Source organism: Leiobunum rupestre, chromosome 4, assembly GCF_980474605.1.
Source record: "Leiobunum rupestre chromosome 4, qqLeiRupe1.1.hap1, whole genome shotgun sequence".
NCBI classification, from domain to species: domain Eukaryota; kingdom Metazoa; phylum Arthropoda; class Arachnida; order Opiliones; family Sclerosomatidae; genus Leiobunum; species Leiobunum rupestre.
Window position 1 is genome coordinate 37,675,793 of NC_143387.1, and position 8,311 is coordinate 37,684,103.

Sequence of the window (8,311 nt, forward strand, 5' to 3'; positions counted from 1 at the left end):
AGAATAAACAAACAAAGTTCAATAAACAATATATACAGATATTGTATTAATCCGTTTAGTAAAAAAACCCGCCTTATCATAATGGTTCCTTTACTTTAATATTTTCCCTAAGGAAGTCAATGGCTCGGCGGTGAACTATCCGCATTGTTACATTGCGACCCGAGTTCAATTCCTGATCACGCTCAAATTATACATTAAAATACTAAAATATTTAATTAAATATAAGATTAATATAATCTATAAATATTTAATCAAATATAAGATTAATATAATCTATAAATATTTAATTAAATATAAGATTAATATAATTTACAAATATTTAAAATGATGTAGAATAAATTATAGTACCTAACGATATAACTTTGTAAAGGACATTCACCAAAGCTGTTTTTTAGAAAAACACCGTAACTTAACAAGCGTTGGTGGCTGAGTGGTTAGAGTATATCTCTAGCACGAGGCAGACCCGGGTTCGATTCCCGGCCGGCGCCAATAAATCGCAAATTGAATACCTGCCATTGGACGTTGAGAGGTTGCATAACACTTAGCACTCGGTCCGTCCCAAAGTCATCAAAGGGACTTTCAAAAAAGACCTAGTCGATTTGAATTACGTCATTCGGTCGTAACTTCGGCTTCACAACGAACGGCGACCGAATTTTGTTAAATTATTTACCTAAGTTAAATTAGTCCCTTACATTTTGGTGCCCCGAGTGAGGATATGATTATTAATTGCCTTGGCAATTTGGTAAGTCTTAAAAAAAATTCGAACGAAATTAATATTTCTACAAGATTTGGTAGTTGAGGAAAACGAGGTCCGAAAAACAGCGCCGCCATATTTTTTGTGCCGTTGTTTTCGCGCCAAATTTGTTAGTCATCTAGGCACGTGGCGTCTCGAGCCGGCTGGCCATTGTTTGTTCGACGAAACAACAACTGAGCCGCCATTCCCGTTTCTATCGCCATTGTCTGAACATCGCCGTTGCAATTCTCCGTTTATATTGACACACCTAATTGACAAGGCAAGATTTTAACAAGCTTAATAAGAGTAATATTCAAATCATATAATAAGCACCGGTTTAATATATTAAACTGAACGAGTTTCTTGTCTTACCGAAGTAATTATTATGTCTTTATATACACAATTAATGTGGTTGTTAATGGAGTTTTTAGAATGTTGGCTTGTTTGGAGCGTCGGATTATGTGGTTACTGTGCACTTCTGGTTGTACTACTTGCTTTGCAGAAGTTCAGGAGGTGTGGTAATAATCCTAGGTCTAAGTTGAATTTGTGTATTAACTTCTTGAAACTGCCTTGGTCTTTAGTGGCACTATTTCATATGATTAGTGGCCTGGTCTTTACTAACTATTTAATGCCTTTTTTATGGAAATTAGATGGGTTACATAATAAAGTGAAGGCTTGGAGTGCTACGCCTATTGACCCAACATCCCAAGGATCAAATGCACCTCCTAATCCAGCCACCAATAATACTGGAACTAATGCCGCAGCAAAAGGCAATCAACAGCCTATTTATACAATGGCTGATCTAATGAAGGTAATCCAAGATGGGCTAAATCAACTTAATTCCCCAGCTCCGCAACTACCTCCACCACCAGCTCCGCAACTACCACCCTCTGTAGGTGGCATGTCACCACCGATTTCTACGACACCAAGGACCACTTCTAATACTCCACATGGAAGATCTCTATTTAACGCGTTAGGACCGGCAGGGAGTAATCTACAACAGAGGTCTGTTCACTTAAGTAGTCCCATTGGACAACAGTCGCAACTGCCGGGCATCAAACCTTTGCCATCTAATCGATTGTCGTTTGGTTCAACCATTGGTTTCGGAGGACGACCCTCTATAGGAACGCAAGGTGGTACTACAATGATGAACACGAGCATGAGTAACCTGAAAAGTAACAAGGAGGTCCCGAACTAGTCCTATCCGATAATGGTTCACAACTCACTTCAGCAGTATGGCAAGAAATGTGTCGACTGATGAAGATAAAGCCACGTTTTACCACACCGTGCCATCCTCAAACAAATTTGAGTAAACGAGTAAACAGAGTTCTGGGCGAATTACTAAGTATGTATGTGGGAAATGCCCATAACAAATGGGATATAGGACTGCAGTTGCATCAATTTGCTATTAATAGTGTACATCATAAAACTATTTAAACTTCTCCATTCTATTTGACATATGGACGAGAACCTCAAATGCCATGGGAGGAAGAAAAGCACCTAGTAGCAGATGAAATTGAAGAGTCGACGATAGAAGCATATGAGAGAGGACCGCTTCAGGAATTACATCAATCCTTGGAGGCAGTCCAACAGTTTGCCAGACTAGCCCAGGAGAAGCAGAAACACTATTATGATCTAAAATTTTTGGGTTCCAAAATGGAAGTGGGCCAATTAGTATGGAAACGTACTCATAAACTATCTAACGCAGCTGCAGGTGTCATGGCTAAGCTCCTACCCAAATGGCAAGGTCCGTATAAAATCCTACAAAAAGTTAGCCCGGTAACCTACGAGTTGGAAGAACTCAGAACTATTAAAAACGTTGGTAGATGGCATATAGAACAATTAAAATATTTTATTGAACAAGAAAATCCTAATTCTACGTCCAGTGAATCCGTAGTCTTGAGAGAACACTGACGACTCAGAAGACGAAGAAGAAAACTCTGAGCCAGAAGAGTCAGAGGGCGAAGACCCGGAGCTAGAGGAAACCAGCCTACTAGAGCCAGCTGATAATAATGCCGAAACCGAGGACCCGGTCGAAACTACATAACAATTCCTGAAACCATTGGAAATAGGATGGACTCGTGAGGTAGTCTTTCGAAAGAATGCTACCCGGGGACGTATTGGCGACACTTACTACTATTCACTACAACCACAAGTGAAAAAGTATAGGTCTCGGGAAGAGATAAAACGAGAATGGACATCATTAACGTCCGCAGGTTTAGTACAAGGCTTGCAAACTGACTACTTCCACTTTAGTCCTGGGGGGCGATTCTGGAAAAAATCGAATGGGAATTCGATCTCGATACCCTATACCATGTCGAGATCGACTTCGAAAATTTGTATTGATTTATGCTTATTCGAAATCTTTACCGAATACCATTCTTCGAGATCTCGAAGTTCAAAATCTAGTTTTCGATATTTACAGAATAGGCTCCGAGAGCCGATACCTGGGGCCCTGGACAGTCAGGAAATAGTTCAACCAGCTAGATAATATTACCAACTCTTATTTTTCCATCTTATAGACTAAGTCTAATAAATATAAAGATGCGAGACTTAATTATGTCTGTCCTATGCCTGATGTGGTCCGTCCGCGTAGAAAAAGAGCCGTCCCGGCGTATACACAGAGTATCTGAAAATAAAGTTAATGGTGAAGAATCGCTCCTGTCGTGATTTCCTTTAGTAGGCGACGACGAGCGTTGTGAGCGTCGGTATGGGTGGTGATGTCGGTTGAGCCCTGCAGATAGCGGGCGAACCAGATGCACGCGTAGAGTCCACTGTCGGGGCTGGGATGTGGGATCGATGGGGATACTAACCAACTGGTAAGAGCAGCGGCGTCGAACTCCAAATTCCCGCGGGGAGCTGCTTCGGCGGTGAGATATTGAGTGACTAGGTCGATGATCCGATCGGAAGATGCGTTGCGTGCGAAATATGGTTTTAAGTGTTCGACTGATACAACGTCTGTGCGGGAGCCTTCTGAGTTACGAATTTCGTAGTTGTTGGTCGCGGTTTGGCGGATAATTTGATAGGGTCCAGCGTACATATTTAAAAGTTTTTCCGAGAGCCCCGGAACGCGGCGGGGAGTTTTGAGAAATACGAGGTCTCCCGTTTGAAAGGTGAGGAGGCGACGAGTTTGGTCGAACCGCTCCTTGTCTTTCTGTTGAGCGATTCCATGACGTGAGGCGGCTAACTCTCGTGCACGCTGGGCGTAAAGTATATTTTCGAATCCCCACTGACTTTTGATGGTGGTGGCCGGCATTTGCAAGGTGGCATCAAGGCGTAGGTCAGCGTCATACCCATGTAGGAGGAAGAATGGCGTATACTTTGTTACGGCGTGGATAGAGGTGTTGTACGCAAACACTAGGAAAGGCAGGAAACGGTCCCAATCGCGATGATTGCTCGAGACGTATTGTCCCATCATGTTGGCGAGAGTTTTATTGAACCTTTCCGTCTGACCGTTAGTTCTTGGATGGTATGCTGTAGTCCGCCGATGTTCGATGGTAAACAGCGCGTTGATTTCCATAGAAATCTCATAGGTAACTAGAATGCTGCCGTGTAACTGGCAAATGGGCCAAACGCCGTGGCAGACGATAGACAGATCTCAGTCAATCAGAGCTCAAAGAGTGGTTCTGCCAAGAATTTAATGTCACCAGAGAGAATGACGTCACCTATCTCCCGCTATAGTAGCGGATCCAAGGAGGATTATTAACCACTCTACGGCCTCTCATTGGCTGAAGGTTCAAGGCGAACTGGCGTCAAGCTCGGCCGTAGGCGGCAGCATTCTAGTAGCCCCGCCAGGATTTTTTCGCGAGTAGGCACTGCGTGATTAAGAGGCCCCCATAAAAAACTCCTTTGTAATTTTTGTTGTTCTTTAACTAGCCAAATTGTATATAATTATTTAAAAATTTTATTATTATTAAATCAATAAAAAATTTATTATTATTAAATTAATAAAAATGTTATCATTATTAAATTAATAAAAATGTTATTATTATTAAATTAATAAAAATTTTATCATTATTAAATTAATAAAAATGTTATTATTATTAAATTAATAAAAGTTTTATTATTATTAAATTAATAAAAGTTTTATTATTAAGTATATTATTTACAAATAAATATTACCAACTTTACTTTTAATCGAAGAATTCCACCCTACGATTACCTCTTTACCCAAATTCATCAACTACTTATTTAGGCTTGTCTCCCCCATTGTTAAGGGGGAAGACTACAGTGGCCATTGTCTAGTTTCGCGCTATTTAAAGCTGAACTGTTTTATTGTTGTGTTTTAACTTATTAAATTAATATTGATGTGTAAAACAGCCTCTTGTTTAGTGCTTAAAATAATTTTGACAATTTTAAATTTCAAAGTAATCTAATTATTACGTTTTAATTCGGACCCCCGGAGCTAAACACGTTGGGCAAGCGCCCAAACTACCCTATAGTAGTTGACCTCTTGAACAATAATTTTTCTCACTAAACTTGCTTTTAAATCATGACATTTTTTTAAAATATCTAATATTGCAATAAAGTTTCTCCTATTCCCAATATTGTCGGCGGATGTGTACGTGTTCCCCTGAAGTGCTAAATCTTGTTGGGCACATAAAATAATCACTTCCACGTGTGTAGATACGACCTCTCTGTTTCTAATAACGTCTAGTCTATGGTGGTCGTTAACCTGGCAAACTATTGATCCACGGGATTTGGATTCCATGTAGTCTAAGTACATTTTGTAGGCTAGTTGGTGAGAAGATTTGTTGGAAGTGAAGTGTTCTTCGAATTGTGTCCCCATGTTTTTCCAATCCGAAAATCCCTTTAGAAATGCAGTGTTTCTACTGCCTAAAAAATGACGGCAACAAAAACAATACACTGCATCCTTTGCAACTGAATATTCAATCATTTGATATTTGTCATACCAAGAAGAATTGAAACCTCGATTTTTACCGACAATTAATCTTTTAGGAAAAGGATTTAGTTTAGGCTGAACTGGAAGGCAATCTTTATCTAGACTAATATCCAAGTTATTCAACGCGTGTAAGCCCATTTATTTTGAATTGGACACGTTGTTTGATGTATTTTGTGCATGGTTAGAGTTGGGGTTTGCAATTACTTCTGCAATTTCTCCTTCATGAGTCAGTTCCATTTCCATATCAGTACTGACGTTTGGAAGAGCTTCAGCAGTATTACTAAAACAGTGACTGTTATCAGTCTCCAAGGATTCTAAACCCTTTCCCAATTCTTTGACTAGGTTTTTCTCAGAACTATAGTTATGGCTTTGCGCCGACGATTTCAAAAAACGTGCCATTGCACGTACCTTCTGATTACTAATGAAACTATCTTCCCTTTTCCATTTTTCTCATTTTTGGGACCCAGATAAAAATTTTCTGGTACTCATATTTGAAAATGCTACTATTATACAGGGTCTTTTTTTTTGCTCGGAAAAGTGTTTTTTTTCAAAAACTATTTATAGTACCGATTTCAAATTTGGAAGGTCAATTCTCTATACCGGGGGACATCAGTTTGAGAAATTTGAGCGTTTTCGGTAATGTTTTTCACCAATTTTGAAAAATTATTTTTCGACCACTAGGTGCGAGATAAAAAATTTCTATTATAAAGTTGTAGGCCGTCATCGAAAACCCTTAAAAATTGTTCACTCGACGAAAAACAACTTATTTATCAGTGAAAATTCGAGCTTGAAAAATTTACAAGTTGGTGAAGCCAAATTACGATTGTTTGAAACGATAATTGAAAAGGGAACAAGTCTAATACAAACGTAGTAGAGTTTTCACACTTGAAAAAATGTACACGTTTGGTTTTTAAATGCAGATATTTTATTCACATAAATTTTTACAAAACATTTTCAATAATATCACCATTGGCTGCAACACAGGTTTGTGCGCGGACAATTAAGTTCTCAAACGCTTTCTCTACCATTTCTGGTGTGACGTCTCGGCAAGCACTGATTATTCGTCTAATGAGTTCCTCCCTAGTTTCAATGGGCGTGGCGTATACCTTTGCTTTAACGAATCCCCAGAGAAAATAATCCAGCGGTATTAGGTCAGGTGACCTTGCTGGCCAATGCACTGGACCATTTCTCCCTATCCACCTTTCAGGAAACTCGTTGTTGAGGTGCTCAGTTACTTGCCGGGAAAAATGCGGAGGGGCGCCATCTTGCTGAAACCACAACTGACGTCTTTCAGCCAATGGAAGGTCGTCGATTGCGTCACTCAGTTCGTTCTGTAGAAAATGTAAATACCTTTGGCCGTTGAGGTTCGTCGGCAGGACAAAGGGACCAATCAAACGGTTTCCAACAAGTCCAACCCAAACATTGACCCGTTCAAATTGAACCTGGTGATGATATTCAAAACCCCAATGTGGGTTGATGTCAGACCAAAGATGGCTGTTTTGATGATTAAAGGGCCCATCTCTAGAAAATGACGCTTCGTCGGAGAACAAAACATGGCGCAAAAATTGTCTATCTTCTTGGACAGCATTTAGTAACCAGTTGCTAAATTCATAACGTCTTTGATGGTCTCCGTCAATTAGTCCTTGGTGGAGCGTAGCTCTGTATGGGTGATAGCGATTCTTACGAAGAATTTTCCACACACGATTTGCAGAACAACCCAAATCAGCAGCGGCGTTAGCGCAACTGTGACGAGGATATGCCACAAAGTACGCGAGTACATTGTTCTCGAAGTCTAAATCCGGTTGACCCAATCCGCGAAACCTAGGTTGCAAGTTACCAAATTGATTGAAATCGTGAATTGCTCGTCTTACTGTATTTACAGATGGTGCTCCATTTGGATGTCTTTCTGCGAAGATTTCAGTCACTCTTCTAAGGTTTTGCGCTGCTTCTCCATAGTAAATGGCAACTATCTCGGTACGCTCAGCTACTGAATAACGAGGCATTGTTCGAAATATTATCAAACACTGATAATAATCTCCCAAAGTTGTCCTTTAAATACCCAATGCATGTTTAGGATTGACCTATAGCCTCGTGTTTTTTAAATCCGGTCGTTTTTTTAACCAAAGTTTCAACTGGATTAGGTAATTCGGTTTCAATTATCGTTTCAAACAATCGTAATTTGGCTTCACCAACTTGTAAATTTTTCAAGCTCGAATTTTCACTGATAAATAAATTGTTTTTCGTCGAGTGAACAATTTTTAAGGGTTTTCGATGACGGCCTACAACTTTATAATAGAAATTTTTTATCTCGCACCTAGTGGTCGAAAAATAATTTTTCAAAATTGGTGAAAAACATTACCGAAAACGCTCAAATTTCTCAAACTGATGTCCCCCGGTATAGAGAATTGACCTTCCAAATTTGAAATCGGTACTATAAATAGTTTTTGAAAAAAAACACTTTTCCGAGCAAAAAAAAAGACCCTGTATACTAATAGCGAAATAACCTTAAAAAGGTTTAAGAAAATAAAGCTTAGTTAAAGCTATGTAGTCTCCAAACAGACTTTTTAATAATACCAGCTATATCAAAGCCCTGAAAAAAGCGGTTTGAATTTATTTTCTAGAATAGCTAATTAGCCTTGAAAAAGGCTTTTTGAATAATTTAGCTAGAATAGCTA